The sequence below is a fragment of the Onthophagus taurus genome, chromosome 5 (assembly GCF_036711975.1).
Source record: "Onthophagus taurus isolate NC chromosome 5, IU_Otau_3.0, whole genome shotgun sequence".
NCBI lineage: Eukaryota > Metazoa > Arthropoda > Insecta > Coleoptera > Scarabaeidae > Onthophagus > Onthophagus taurus.
In genome coordinates this window covers 13,277,984-13,295,931 of record NC_091970.1, presented here as the reverse complement: position 1 = coordinate 13,295,931, position 17,948 = coordinate 13,277,984, and positions in this window count along the sequence as shown.

The following is a 17,948-nucleotide window of genomic DNA, read 5'->3' as shown; positions in this document are numbered from 1 at the left end:
ATAATATCACGTTTTGGGCACATTTGGATTTTTATCTCCAACATGCTCCAAGATGTCATTTGGCCCCTGAATATCACAAATATGGCCAACAGAATTATCGGAACCAAAAGTGATAGAAAGTTCAAACATGGCTCAGAACGGCGTATAACGTCATAATATCACGTTTTGGGACATTTTGTTTTTTATCTCCAACACGCTCCAAGATGTCATTTGGCGCCTGAATATCACAAATATGGTCAACAGAATTATCGGAACCAAAAGTGATAGCAAGTTCAAACATGGCTCAGAACGGCGTATAACGTCATAATATCACGTTTTGGGCACATTTTGTTTTTTATCTCCAACATGCTCCAAGATGTCATTTGGCGCCTGAATATCACAAATATGGTCAACAGAATTACCGAAACCAAAAGTGATAGAAAGTTCAAACATGGCTCAGAACGGCGTATAACGTCATAATATCACGTTTTGGGCACATTTGGATTTTTATCTCCAACATGCTCCAAGATGTCATTTGGCCCCTGAAAATCACAAATATGGTCACCAAAATTATCGGAACCAAAAGTGATAGAAAGTTCAAACATGGCTCAGAACGGCGTATAACGTCATAATATCACGTTTTGGGCACATTTGGATTTTTATCTCCAACATGCTCCAAGATGTCATTTGGCCCCTGAATATCACAAATATGGCCAACAGAATTATCGGAACCAAAAGTGATAGAAAGTTCAAACATGGCTCAGAACGGCGTATAACGTCATAATATCACGTTTTGGGCACATTTTGTTTTTTATCTCCAACATGCTCCAAGATGTCATTTGGCCCCTGAATATCACATATATGGTCAACAGAATTATCGGAACCAAAAGTGATAGATAGTTCAAACATGGCTCAGAACGGCGTATAACGTCATAATATCACGTTTTGGGCACATTTTGTTTTTTATCTCCAACACGCTCCAAGATGCCATTTGGCGCCTGAATATCACAAATATGGTCAACAGAATAATCGGAACCAAAAGTGATAGAAAGTTCAAACATGGCTCAGAACGGCGTATAACGTCATAATATCACGTTTTGGGCACATTTTGTTTTTTATCTCCAACATGCTCCAAGATGTCATTTGGCCCCTGAATATCACATATATGGTCAACAGAATTATCGGAACCAAGAGTGATAGAAAGTTCAAACATGTCTCAGAACGACGTATAACGTCATAATATCACGTTTTGGGCGCATTTTGTTTTTTATCTAAAACATGCTCCAATATGTCATTTGGTCCCTGAATATCACATATATGGTCAACAGAATTACCGAAACCAAAAGTGATAGAAAGTTCAAACATGGCTCAGAACGGCGTATAACGTCATAATATCACGTTTTGGGCACATTTGGATTTTTATCTCCAACATGCTCCAAGATGTCATTTGGCCCCTAAATATCACAAATATGGCCAACAGAATTATCGGAACCAAAAGTGATAGAAAGTTCAAACATGGCTCAGAACGGCGTATAACGTCATAATATCACGTTTTGGGCACATTTTGTTTTTTATCTCCAACATGCTCCAAAATGTCATTTGGCGCCTGAATATCACAAATATGGTCAACAGAATTACGGGAACCAAAAGTGATAGAAAGTTCAAACATGGCTCAGAACGGCGTATAACGTCATAATATCACGTTTTGGGCACATTTGGATTTTTATCTCCAACATGCTCCAAGATGTCATTTGGCCCCTGAAAATCACAAATATGGTCACCAAAATTATCGGAACCAAAAGTGATAGAAAGTTCCAACATGTCTCAGAACGGCGTATAACGTCATAATATCACGTTTTGGGCACATTTTGTTTTTTATCTCCAACATGCTCCAAGATGTCATTTGGCCCCTGAATATCACAAATATGGTCACCAGAATTATCGGAACCAAAACTAATAGAAGGTTCAAACATTGCTCAGAACGGCGTATAACGTCATAATATCACGTTTTGGGCACATTTGGATTTTTATCTCCAACATGCTCCAAGATGTCATTTGGCCCCTGAATATCACAAATATGGTCACCAGAATTATCGGAACCAAAACTAATAGAAAGTTCAAACATTGCTCAGAACGGCGTATAACGTCATAATATCACGTTTTGGGCACATTTGGATTTTTATCTCCAACATCCTCCAAGATGTCATTTGGCCCCTGAATATCACAAATATGGCCAACAGAATTATCGGAACCAAAAGTGATAGAAAGTTCAAACATGGCTCAGAACGGCGTATAACGTCATAATATCACGTTTTGGGCACATTTTGTTTTTTATCTCCAACATGCTCCAAGATGTCATTTGGCCCCTGAATATCACATATATGGTCAACAGAATTATCGGAACCAAAAGTGATAGAAAGTTCAAACATGGCTCAGAACGGCGTATAACGTCATAATATCACGTTTTGGGCACATTTTGTTTTTACCTCCAACATGCTCCAAGATGTCATTTGGCGTCTGAATATCACAAATATGGTCAACATTATCGGAACCAAAAGTGATAGAAAGTTCAAACATGGCTCAGAACGGCGTATAACGTCATAATATCACGTTTTGGGCGCATTTTGTTTTTTATCTAAAACATGCTCCAATATGTCATTTGGTCCCTGAATATCACATATATGGTCAACAGAATTACCGAAACCAAAAGTGATAGAAAGTTCAAACATGGCTCAGAACGGCGTATAACGTCATAATATCACGTTTTGGGCACATTTGGATTTTTATCTCCAACATGCTCCAAGATGTCATTTGGCCCCTGAATATCACAAATATGGCCAACAGAATTATCGGAACCAAAAGTGATAGAAAGTTCAAACATGGCTCAGAACGGCGTATAACGTCATAATATCACGTTTTGGGCACATTTTGTTTTTTATCTCCAACACGCTCCAAGATGTCATTTGGCGCCTGAATATCACAAATATGGTCAACAGAATTATCGGAACCAAAAGTGATAGAAAGTTCAAACATGGCTCAGAACGGCGTATAACGTCATAATATCACGTTTTGGGCACATTTTGTTTTTTATCTAAAACACGCTTCAAGATGTCATTTGGCGCCTGAATATCACAAATATGGTCAACAGAATTATCGGAACCAAAAGTGATAGAAAGTTCAAACATGGCTCAGAACGGCGTATAACGTCATAATATCACGTTTTGGGCACATTTTGTTTTTTATCTCCAACACGCTCCAAGATGTCATTTGGCGCCTGAATATCACAAATATGGTCAACAGAATTACCGGAACGAAAAGTGATAGAAAGTTCAAACATGGCTCAGAACGGCGTATAACGTCATAATATCACGTTTTGGGCACATTTTGTTTTTTATCTCCAACACGCTCCAAGATGTCATTTGGCGCTGAATATCACAAATATGGTCAACAGAATTACCGGAACGAAAAGTGATAGAAAGTTCAAACATGGCTCAGAACGGCGTATAACGTCATAATATCACGTTTTGGGCACATTTTGTTTTTTATCTCCAACATGCTCCAAGATGTCATTTGGCCCCTGAATATCACAAATATGGTCACCAGAATTATCGGAACCAAAAGTGATAGAAAGTTCAAACATTGCTCAGAACGGCGTATAACGTCATAATATCACGTTTTGGGCACATTTGGATTTTTATCTCCAACATGCTCCAAGATGTCATTTGGCGCCTGAATATCACAAATATGGCCAACAGAATTATCGGAACCAAAAGTGATAGAAAGTTCAAAGATGGCTCAGAACGGCGTATAACGTCATAATATCACGTTTTGGGCACATTTTGTTTTTTATCTCCAACATGCTCCAAGATGTCATTTGGCGCCTGAATATCACAAATATGGTCAACAGAATTACCGGAACCAAAAGTGATAGAAAGTTCAAACATGGCTCAGAACGGCGTATAACGTCATAATATCACGTTTTCGGCACATTTGGATTTTTATCTCCAGCATGCTCCAAGATGTCATTTGGCCCCTGAAAATCACAAATATGGTCACCAAAATTATCGGAACCAAAAGTGATAGAAAGTTCAAACATTGCTCAGAACGGCGTATAACGTCATAATATCACGTTTTGGGCACATTTGGATTTTTATCTCCAACATGCTCCAAGATGTCATTTGGCGCATGAATATCACAAATATGGTCAACAGAATTATCGGAACCAAAAGTGATAGAAAGTTCAAACATGGCTCAGAACGGCGTATAACGTCATAATATCACGTTTTGGGCACATTTTGTTTTTTATCTCCAACACGCTTCAAGATGTCATTTGGCGCCTGAATATCACAAATATGGTCAACAGAATTATCGGAACCAAAAGTGATAGAAAGTTCAAACATGGCTCAGAACGGCGTATAACGTCATAATATCACGTTTTGGGCACATTTTGTTTTTTATCTCCAACATGCTCCAAGATGTCATTTGGCGCCTGAATATCACAAATATGGCCAACAGAATTATCGGAACCAAAAGTGATAGAAAGTTCAAAGATGGCTCAGAACGGCGTATAACGTCATAATATCACGTTTTGGGCACATTTTGTTTTTTATCTCCAACATGCTCCAAGATGTCATTTGGCGCCTGAATATCACAAATATGGTCAACAGAATTACCGGAACCAAAAGTGATAGAAAGTTCAAACATGGCTCAGAACGGCGTATAACGTCATAATATCACGTTTTCGGCACATTTGGATTTTTATCTCCAGCATGCTCCAAGATGTCATTTGGCCCCTGAAAATCACAAATATGGTCACCAAAATTATCGGAACCAAAAGTGATAGAAAGTTCAAACATTGCTCAGAACGGCGTATAACGTCATAATATCACGTTTTGGGCACATTTGGATTTTTATCTCCAACATGCTCCAAGATGTCATTTGGAGCATGAATATCACAAATATGGTCAACAGAATTATCGGAACCAAAAGTGATAGAAAGTTCAAACATGGCTCAGAACGGCGTATAACGTCATAATATCACGTTTTGGGCACATTTTGTTTTTTATCTCCAACACGCTTCAAGATGTCATTTGGCGCCTGAATATCACAAATATGGTCAACAGAATTATCGGAACCAAAAGTGATAGAAAGTTCAAACATGGCTCAGAACGGCGTATAACGTCATAATATCACGTTTTGGGCACATTTTGTTTTTTATCTCCAACATGCTCCAAGATGTCATTTGGCGCCTGAATATCACAAATATGGCCAACAGAATTATCGGAACCAAAAGTGATAGAAAGTTCAAACATGGCTCAGAACGGCGTATAACGTCATAATATCACGTTTTGGGCACATTTGGATTTTTATCTCCAACATGCTCCAAGATGTCATTTGGCGCATGAATATCACAAATATGGTCAACAGAATTATCGGAACCAAAAGTGATAGAAAGTTCAAACATGGCTCAGAACGGCGTATAACGTCATAATATCACGTTTTGGGCACATTTTGTTTTTTATCTCCAACACGCTTCAAGATGTCATTTGGCGCCTGAATATCACAAATATGGTCAACAGAATTATCGGAACCAAAAGTGATAGAAAGTTCAAACATGGCTCAGAACGGCGTATAACGTCATAATATCACGTTTTGGGCACATTTTGTTTTTATCTCCAACATGCTCCAAGATGTCATTTGGCGCCTGAATATCACAAATATGGCCAACAGAATTATCGGAACCAAAAGTGATAGAAAGTTCAAACATGGCTCAGAACGGCGTATAACGTCATAATATCACGTTTTGGGCACATTTTGTTTTTTATCTCCAACATGCTCCAAGATGTCATTTGGCGCCTGAATATCACAAATATGGTCAACAGAATTACCGGAACCAAAAGTGATAGAAAGTTCAAACATGGCTCAGAACGGCGTATAACGTCATAATATCACGTTTTGGGCACATTTGGATTTTTATCTCCAGCATGCTCCAAGATGTCATTTGGCCCCTGAAAATCACAAATATGGTCACCAAAATTATCTGAACCAAAAGTGATAGAAAGTTCAAACATGGCTCAGAACGGCGTATAACGTCATAATATCACGTTTTGGTCACATTTGGATTTTGATCTCCAACATGCTCCAAGATGTCATTTGGCGCCTGAATATCACAAATATGGTCACCAAAATTATCGGAACCAAAAGTGATAGAAAATTCAAACATGGCTCAGAACGGCGTATAACGTCATAATATCACGTTTTGGGCACATTTTGTCTTTTATCTCCAACATGCTCCAAGATGTCATTTGGCCCCTGAATATCACATATATGGTCAACAGAATTATCGGAACCAAAAGTGATAGAAAGTTCAAACATGTCTCAGAACGACGTATAACGTCGTAATATCACGTTTTGGGCGCATTTTGTTTTTTATCTAAAACATGCTCCAATATGTCATTTGGCCCCTGAATATCGCATATATGGTCAACAGAATTATCGGAACCAAAAGTGATAGAAAGTTCAAACATGGCTCAGAACGGCGTATAACGTCATAATATCACGTTTTGGGCACATTTTGTTTTTTATCTCCAACATGCTCCAAGATGTCATTTGGCGCCTGAATATCACAAATATGATCAACAGAATTACCGGAACCAAAAGTGATAGAAAGTTCAAACATGGCTCAGAACGGCGTATAACGTCATAATATCACGTTTTGGGCACATTTTGTGTTTTATCTCCAACATGCTCCAAGATGTCATTTGGCGCCTGAATATCACAAATATGGTCAACAGAATTACCGGAACCAAAAGTGATAGAAAGTTCAAACATGGCTCAGAACGGCGTATAACGTCATAATATCACGTTTTGGGCACATTTGGATTTTTATCTCCAGCATGCTCCAAGATGTCATTTGGCCCCTGAAAATCACAAATATGGTCACCAAAATTATAGGAACCAAAAGTGATAGAAAGTTCAAACATGGCTCAGAACGGCGTATAACGTCATAATATCACGTTTTGGGCACATTTTGTTTTTTATCTCCCACATGCTCCAAGATGTCATTTGGCGCCTGAATATCACAAATATGGTCAACAGAATTACCGGAACCAAAAGTGATAGAAAGTTCAAACATGGCTCAGAACGGCGTATAACGTCATAATATCACGTTTTGGGCACATTTGGATTTTTATCTCCAGCATGCTCCAAGATGTCATTTGGCCCCTGAAAATCACAAATATGGTCACCAAAATTATCGGAACCAAAAGTGATAGAAAGTTCAAACATGGCTCAGAACGGCGTATAACGTCATAATATCACGTTTTGGGCACATTTTGTTTTTTATCACCAACACGCTCCAAGATGTCATTTGGCGCCTGAATATCACAAATATGGTCAACAGAATTATCGGAACCAAAAGTGATAGAAAGTTCAAACATGGCTCAGAACGGCGTATAACGTCATAATATCACGTTTTGGGCACATTTTGTTTTTTATCTCCAACATGCTCCAAGATGTCATTTGGCGCCTGAATATCACAAATATGGTCAACAGAATTACCGGAACCAAAAGTGATAGAAAGTTCAAACATGGCTCAGAACGGCGTATAACGTCATAATATCACGTTTTGGGCACATTTGGATTTTTATCTCCAGCATGCTCCAAGATGTCATTTGGCCCCTGAAAATCACAAATATGGTCACCAAAATTATCTGAACCAAAAGTGATAGAAAGTTCAAACATGGCTCAGAACGGCGTATAACGTCATAATATCACGTTTTGGGCACATTTGGATTTTGATCTCCAACATGCTCCAAGATGTCATTTGGCGCCTGAATATCACAAATATGGTCACCAAAATTATCGGAACCAAAAGTGATAGAAAATTCAAACATGGCTCAGAACGGCGTATAACGTCATAATATCACGTTTTGGGCACATTTTGTCTTTTATCTCCAACATGCTCCAAGATGTCATTTGGCCCCTGAATATCACATATATGGTCAACAGAATTATCGGAACCAAAAGTGATAGAAAGTTCAAACATGTCTCAGAACGACGTATAACGTCATAATATCACGTTTTGGGCGCATTTTGTTTTTTATCTAAAACATGCTCCAATATGTCATTTGGCCCCTGAATATCGCATATATGGTCAACAGAATTATCGGAACCAAAAGTGATAGAAAGTTCAAACATGGCTCAGAACGGCGTATAACGTCATAATATCACGTTTTGGGCACATTTGGATTTTTATCTCCAGCATGCTCCAAGATGTCATTTGGCCCCTGAAAATCACAAATATGGTCACCAAAATTATCTGAACCAAAAGTGATAGAAAGTTCAAACATGGCTCAGAACGGCGTATAACGTCATAATATCACGTTTTGGGCACATTTGGATTTTGATCTCCAACATGCTCCAAGATGTCATTTGGCGCCTGAATATCACAAATATGGTCACCAAAATTATCGGAACCAAAAGTGATAGAAAGTTCAAACATGGCTCAGAACGGCGTATAACGTCATAATATCACGTTTTGGGCACATTTTGTTTTTTATCTAAAAAATGCTCCAAGATGTCATTTGGCCCCTGAAAATCACAAATATGGTCACCAAAATTATCGGAACCAAAAGTGATAGAAAGTTCAAACATGGCTCAGAACGGCGTATAACGTCATAATATCACGTTTTGGGCACATTTGGATTTTTATCTCCAACATGCTCCAAGATGTCATTTGGCCCCTGAATATCACAAATATGGCCAACAGAATTATCGGAACCAAAAGTGATAGAAAGTTCAAACATGGCTCAGAACGGCGTATAACGTCATAATATCACGTTTTGGGCACATTTGGATTTTTATCTCCAACATGCTCCAAGATGTCATTTGGCGCCTGAATATCACAAATATGGCCAACAGAATTATCGGAACCAAAAGTGATAGAAAGTTCAAACATGGCTCAGAACGGCGTATAACGTCATAATATTACGTTTTGGGCACATTTTGTTTTTTATCTCCAACATGCTCCAAGATGTCATTTGGCGCCTGAATATCACAAATATGGTCAACAGAATTACCGGAACGAAAAGTGATAGAAAGTTCAAACATGGCTCAGAACGGCGTATAACGTCATAATATCACGTTTTGGGCACATTTGGATTTTTATCTCCAACATGCTCCAAGATGTCATTTGGCCCCTGAATAACACAAATATGGCCAACAGAATTATCGGAACCAAAAGTGATAGAAAGTTCAAACATGGCTCAGAACGGCGTATAACGTCATAATATCACGTTTTGGGCACATTTGGATTTTGATCTCCAACATGCTCCAAGATGTCATTTGGTCCCTAAAAATCACAAATATGGTCACCAAAATTATCGGAACCAAAAGTGATAGAAAATTCAAACATGGCTCAGAACGGCGTATAACGTCATAATATCACGTTTTGGGCACATTTTGTTTTTTATCTCCAACACGCTCCAAGATGTCATTTGGCGCCTGAATATCACAAATATGGTCAACAGAATTATCGGAACCAAAAGTGATAGAAAGTTCAATCATGGCTCAGAACGGCGTATAACGTCATAATATCACGTTTTGGGCACATTTTGTTTTTTATCTCCAACACGCTCCAAGATGTCATTTGGCGCCTGAATATCACAAATATGGTCAACAGAATTATCGGAACCAAAAGTGATAGAAAGTTCAAACATGGCTCAGAACGGCGTATAACATCATAATATCACGTTTTGGGCACATTTTGTTTTTTATCTCCAACACGCTTCAAGATGTCATTTGGCGCCTGAATATCACAAATATGGTCAACAGAATTATCGGAACCAAAAGTGATAGAAAGTTCAAACATGGCTCAGAACGGCGTATAACGTCATAATATCACGTTTTGGGCACATTTGGATTTTTATCTCCAACATGCTCCAAGATGTCATTTGGCGCATGAATATCACAAATATGGCCAACAGAATTATCGGAACCAAAAGTGATAGAAAGTTCAAACATGGCTCAGAACGGCGTATAACGTCATAATATCACGTTTTGGGCACATTTTGTTTTTTATCTCCAACATGCTCCAAGATGTCATTTGGCCCCTGAATATCACAAATATGGTCACCAGAATTATCGGAACCAAAAGTGATAGAAAGTTCAAACATTGCTCAGAACGGCGTATAACGTCATAATATCACGTTTTGGGCACATTTGGATTTTTATCTCCAACATGCTCCAAGATGTCATTTGGCGCCTGAATATCACAAATATGGCCAACAGAATTATCGGAACCAAAAGTGATAGAAAGTTCAAACATGGCTCAGAACGGCGTATAACGTCATAATATCACGTTTTGGGCACATATTGTTTTTTATCTCCAACACGCTTCAAGATGTCATTTGGCGCCTGAATATCACAAATATGGTCAACAGAATTATCGGAACCAAAAGTGATAGAAAGTTCAAACATGGCTCAGAACGGCGTATAACGTCATAATATCACGTTTTGGGCACATTTTGTTTTTTATCTCCAACATGCTCCAAGATGTCATTTGGCCCCTGAATATCACATATATGGTCAACAGAATTATCGGAACCAAAAGTGATAGAAAGTTCAAACATGTCTCAGAAAGACGTATAACGTCATAATATCACGTTTTGGGCGCATTTTGTTTTTTATCTAAAACATGCTCCAATATGTCATTTGGCCCCTGAATATCACATATATGGTCAACAGAATTATCGGAACCAAAAGTGATAGAAAGTTCAAACATGGCTCAGAACGGCGTATAACGTCATAATATCACGTTTTGGGCACATTTTGTTTTTTATCTCCAACATGCTCCAAGATGTCATTTGGCCCCTGAATATCACAAATATGGTCACCAGAATTATCGGAACCAAAAGTGATAGAAAGTTCAAACATTGCTCAGAACGGCGTATAACGTCATAATATCACGTTTTGGGCACATTTGGATTTTTATCTCCAACATGCTCCAAGATGTCATTTGGCGCCTGAATATCACAAATATGGCCAACAGAATTATCGGAACCAAAAGTGATAGAAAGTTCAAACATGGCTCAGAACGGCGTATAACGTCATAATATCACGTTTTGGGCACATTTTGTGTTTTATCTCCAACATGCTCCAAGATGTCATTTGGCGCCTGAATATCACAAATATGGTCAACAGAATTACCGGAACCAAAAGTGATAGAAAGTTCAAACATGGCTCAGAACGGCGTATAACGTCATAATATCGCGTTTTGGGCACATTTGGATTTTTATCTCCAGCATGCTCCAAGATGTCATTTGGCCCCTGAAAATCACAAATATGGTCACCAAAATTATCGGAACCAAAAGTGATAGAAAGTTCAAACATGGCTCAGAACGGCGTATAACGTCATAATATCACGTTTTGGGCACATTTTGTTTTTTATCTCCAACATGCTCCAAGATGTCATTTGGCGCCTGAATATCACAAATATGGTCAACAGAATTACCGGAACCAAAAGTGATAGAAAGTTCAAACATGGCTCAGAACGGCGTATAACGTCATAATATCACGTTTTGGGCACATTTGGATTTTTATCTCCAGCATGCTCCAAGATGTCATTTGGCCCCTGAAAATCACAAATATGGTCACCAAAATTATCGGAACCAAAAGTGATAGAAAGTTCAAACATGGCTCAGAACGGCGTATAACGTCATAATATCACGTTTTGGGCACATTTTGTTTTTTATCACCAACACGCTCCAAGATGTCATTTGGCGCCTGAATATCACAAATATGGTCAACAGAATTATCGGAACCAAAAGTGATAGAAAGTTCAAACATGGCTCAGAACGGCGTATAACGTCATAATATCACGTTTTGGGCACATTTTGTTTTTTATCTCCAACATGCTCCAAGATGTCATTTGGCGCCTGAATATCACAAATATGGCCAACAGAATTATCGGAACCAAAAGTGATAGAAAGTTCAAACATGGCTCAGAACGGCGTATAACGTCATAATATCACGTTTTGGGCACATTTTGTTTTTTATCTCCAACATGCTCCAAGATGTCATTTGGCGCCTGAATATCACAAATATGGTCAACAGAATTACCGGAACCAAAAGTGATAGAAAGTTCAATCATGGCTCAGAACGGCGTATAACGTCATAATATCACGTTTTGGGCACATTTGGATTTTTATCTCCAGCATGCTCCAAGATGTCATTTGGCCCCTGAAAATCACAAATATGGTCACCAAAATTATCTGAACCAAAAGTGATAGAAAGTTCAAACATGGCTCAGAACGGCGTATAACGTCATAATATCACGTTTTGGGCACATTTGGATTTTGATCTCCAACATGCTCCAAGATGTCATTTGGCGCCTGAATATCACAAATATGGTCACCAAAATTATCGGAACCAAAAGTGATAGGAAATTCAAACATGGCTCAGAACGGCGTATAACGTCATAATATCACGTTTTGGGCACATTTTGTCTTTTATCTCCAACATGCTCCAAGATGTCATTTGGCCCCTGAATATCACATATATGGTCAACAGAATTATCGGAACCAAAAGTGATAGAAAGTTCAAACATGTCTCAGAACGACGTATAACGTCATAATATCACTTTTTGGGCGCATTTTGTTTTTTATCTAAAACATGCTCCAATATGTCATTTGGCCCCTGAATATCGCATATATGGTCAACAGAATTATCGGAACCAAAAGTGATAGAAAGTTCAAACATGGCTCAGAACGGCGTATAACGTCATAATATCACGTTTTGGGCACATTTTGTTTTTTATCTCCAACATGCTCCAAGATGTCATTTGGCGCCTGAATATCACAAATATGATCAACAGAATTACCGGAACCAAAAGTGATAGAAAGTTCAAACATGGCTCAGAACGGCGTATAACGTCATAATATCACGTTTTGGGCACATTTTGTTTTTTATCTCCAACATGCTCCAAGATGTCATTTGGCGCCTGAATATCACAAATATGGTCAACAGAATTACCGGAACCAAAAGTGATAGAAAGTTCAAACATGGCTCAGAACGGCGTATAACGTCATAATATCACGTTTTGGGCACATTTGGATTTTTATCTCCAGCATGCTCCAAGATGTCATTTGGCCCCTGAAAATCACAAATATGGTCACCAAAATTATCGGAACCAAAAGTGATAGAAAGTTCAAACATGGCTCAGAACGGCGTATAACGTCATAATATCACGTTTTGGGCACATTTTGTTTTTTATCACCAACACGCTCCAAGATGTCATTTGGCGCCTGAATATCACAAATATGGTCAACAGAATTATCGGAACCAAAAGTGATAGAAAGTTCAAACATGGCTCAGAACGGCGTATAACGTCATAATATCACGTTTTGGGCACATTTGGATTTTGATCTCCAACATGCTCCAAGATGTCATTTGGCGCCTGAATATCACAAATATGGTCACCAAAATTATCGGAACCAAAAGTGATAGAAAGTTCAAACATGGCTCAGAACGGCGTATAACGTCATAATATCACGTTTTGGGCACATTTTGTTTTTTATCTAAAAAATGCTCCAATATGTCATTTGGCCCCTGAATATCACATATATGGCACCAAAATTATCGGAACCAAAAGTGATAGAAAGTTCAAACATGGCTCAGAACGGCGTATAACGTCATAATATCACGTTTTGGGCACATTTTGTTTTTTATCTCCAACACGCTCCAAGATGTCATTTGGCGCCTGAATATCACAAATATGGTCAACAGAATTACCGGAACGAAAAGTGATAGAAAGTTCAAACATGGCTCAGAACGGCGTATAACGTCATAGTATCACGTTTTGGGCACATTTTGTTTTTTATCTCCAACACGCTCCAAGATATCATTTGGCGCCTGAATATCACAAATATGGTCAACAGAATTATCGGAACCAAAAGTGATAGAAAGTTCAAACATGGCTCAGAACGGCGTATAACGTCATAGTATCACGTTTTGGGCACATTTTGTTTTTTATCACCAACACGCTCCAAGATATCATTTGGCGCCTGAATATCACAAATATGGTCAACAGAATTATCGGAACCAAAAGTGATAGAAAGTTCAAACATGGCTCAGAACGGCGTATAACGTCATAATATCACGTTTTGGGCACATTTGGATTTTGATCTCCAACATGCTCCAAGATGTCATTTGGCCCCTGAAAATCACAAATATGGTCACCAAAATTATCGGAACCAAAAGTGATAGAAAATTCAAACATGGCTCAGAACGGCGTATAACGTCATAATATCACGTTTTGGGCACATTTTGTTTTTTATCTCCAACACGCTCCAAGATGTCATTTGGCGCCTGAATATCACAAATATGGTCAACAGAATTATCGGAACCAAAAGTGATAGAAAGTTCAAACATGGCTCAGAACGGCGTATAACGTCATAATATCACGTTTTGGGCACATTTTGTTTTTTATCTCCAACACGCTCCAAGATGTCATTTGGCGCCTGAATATCACAAATATGGTCAACAGAATTATCGGAACCAAAAGTGATAGAAAGTTCAAACATGGCTCAGAACGGCGTATAACGTCATAATATCACGTTTTGGGCACATTTTGTTTTTTATCTCCAACACGCTTCAAGATGTCATTTGGCGCCTGAATATCACAAATATGGTCAACAGAATTATCGGAACCAAAAGTGATAGAAAGTTCAAACATGGCTCAGAACGGCGTATAACGTCATAATATCACGTTTTGGGCACATTTTGTTTTTTATCTCCAACATGCTCCAAGATGTCATTTGACCCTGAATATCACATATATGGTCAACAGAATTATCGGAACCAAAAGTGATAGAAAGTTCAAACATGTCTCAGAACGACGTATAACGTCATAATATCACGTTTTGGGCGCATTTTGTTTTTTATCTAAAACATGCTCCAATATGTCATTTGGCCCCTGAATATCGCATATATGGTCAACAGAATTATCGGAACCAAAAGTGATAGAAAGTTCAAACATGGCTCAGAACGGCGTATAACGTCATAATATCACGTTTTGGGCACATTTTGTTTTTTATCTCCAACATGCTCCAAGATGTCATTTGGCGCCTGAATATCACAAATATGATCAACAGAATTACCGGAACCAAAAGTGATAGAAAGTTCAAACATGGCTCAGAACGGCGTATAACGTCATAATATCACGTTTTGGGCACATTTTGTTTTTTATCTCCAACATGCTCCAAGATGTCATTTGGCGCCTGAATATCACAAATATGGTCAACAGAATTACCGGAACCAAAAGTGATAGAAAGTTCAAACATGGCTCAGAACGGCGTATAACGTCATAATATCACGTTTTGGGCACATTTGGATTTTTATCTCCAACATCCTCCAAGATGTCATTTGGCCCCTGAATATCACAAATATGGCCAACAGAATTATCGGAACCAAAAGTGATAGAAAGTTCAAACATGGCTCAGAACGGCGTATAACGTCATAATATCACGTTTTGGGGACATTTTGTTTTTTATCTCCAACATGCTCCAAGATGTCATTTGGCCCCTGAATATCACATATATGGTCAACAGAATTATCGGAACCAAAAGTGATAGAAAGTTCAAACATGGCTCAGAACGGCGTATAACGTCATAATATCACGTTTTGGGCACATTTTGTTTTTACCTCCAACATGCTCCAAGATGTCATTTGGCGTCTGAATATCACAAATATGGTCAACATTATCGGAACCAAAAGTGATAGAAAGTTCAAACATGGCTCAGAACGGCGTATAACGTCATAATATCACGTTTTGGGCGCATTTTGTTTTTTATCTAAAACATGCTCCAATATGTCATTTGGTCCCTGAATATCACATATATGGTCAACAGAATTACCGAAACCAAAAGTGATAGAAAGTTCAAACATGGCTCAGAACGGCGTATAACGTCATAATATCACGTTTTGGGCACATTTGGATTTTTATCTCCAACATGCTCCAAGATGTCATTTGGCCCCTGAATATCACAAATATGGCCAACAGAATTATCGGAACCAAAAGTGATAGAAAGTTCAAACATGGCTCAGAACGGCGTATAACGTCATAATATCACGTTTTGGGCACATTTTGTTTTTTATCTCCAACATGCTCCAAGATGTCATTTGGCCCCTGAATATCACAAATATGGCCAACAGATTATCAGAACCAAAAGTGATAGAAAGTTCAAACATGGCTCAGAACGGCGTATAACGTCATAATATCACGTTTTGGGCGCATTTTGTTTTTTATCTCCAACATGCTCCAAGATGTCATTTGGCGTCTGAATATCACAAATATGGTCAACATTATCGGAACCAAAAGTGATAGAAAGTTCAAACATGGCTCAGAACGGCGTATAACGTCATAATATCACGTATTGGGCACATTTTGTTTTTTATCTCTAACATGCTCCAATGTGACATTTGGCTCCTGAATATCGCAAATATGGCCAACAGAATTATCGGAACCAAAAGTGATAGAAAGTTCAAACATGGCTCAGAACGGCGTATAACGTCATAATATCACGTTTTGGGCGCATTTTGTTTTTTATCTAAAACATGCTCCAATATGTCATTTGGCGCCTGAATATCACAAATATGGTCAACAGAATTACCGGAACCAAAAGTGATAGAAAGTTCAAACATGACTCAGAACGGCGTATAACGTCATAATATCACGTTTTGGGCACATTTGGATTTTTATCTCCAACATGCTCCAAGATGTCATTTGGCCCCTGAAAATCACAAATATGGTCAACAGAATTATCGGAACCAAAAGTGATAGAGAGTTCAAACATGTCTCAGAACGACGTATAACGTCATAATATCACGTTTTGGGCGCATTTTGTTTTTTATCTAAAACATGCTCCAATATGTCATTTGGCCCCTGAATATCACATATATGGTCAACAGAATTATCGGAACCAAAAGTGATAGAAAGTTCAAACATGGCTCAGAACGGCGTATAACGTCATAATATCACGTTTTGGGCACATTTTGTTTTTTATCTCCAACATGCTCCAAGATGTCATTTGGCCCCTGAATATCACATATATGGTCAACAGAATTATCGGAACCAAAAGTGATAGAAAGTTCAAACATGGCTCAGAACGGCGTATAACGTCATAATATCACGTTTTGGGCACATTTGGATTTTGATCTCCAACATGCTCCAAGATGTCATTTGGCCCCTGAAAATCACAAATATGGTCACCAAAATTATCGGAACCAAAAGTGATAGAAAATTCAAACATGGCTCAGAACGGCGTATAACGTCATAATATCACGTTTTGGGCACATTTTGTTTTTTATCTCCAACACGCTCCAAGATGTCATTTGGCGCCTGAATATCACTAATATGGTCAACAGAATTATCGGAACCAAAAGTGATAGAAAGTTCAAACATGGCTCAGAACGACGTATAACGTCATAATATCACGTTTTGGGCACATTTTGTTTTTTATCACCAACACGCTCCAAGATGTCATTTGGCGCCTGAATATCACAAATATGGTCAACAGAATTATCGGAACCAAAAGTGATAGAAAGTTCAAACATGGCTCAGAACGGCGTATAACGTCATAATATCACGTTTTGGGCACATTTGGATTTTGATCTCCAACATGCTCCAAGATGTCATTTGGCCCCTGAAAATCACAAATATAGTCACCAAAATTATCGGAACCAAAAGTGATAGAAAATTCAAACATGGCTCAGAACGGCGTATAACGTCATAATATCACGTTTTGGGCACATTTTGTTTTTTATCTCCAACATGCTCCAAGATGTCATTTGGCCCCTGAATATCACAAATATGGCCAACAGAATTATCGGAACCAAAAGTGATAGAAAGTTCAAACATGGCTCAGAACGGCGTATAACGTCATAATATCACGTTTTGGGCACATTTTGTT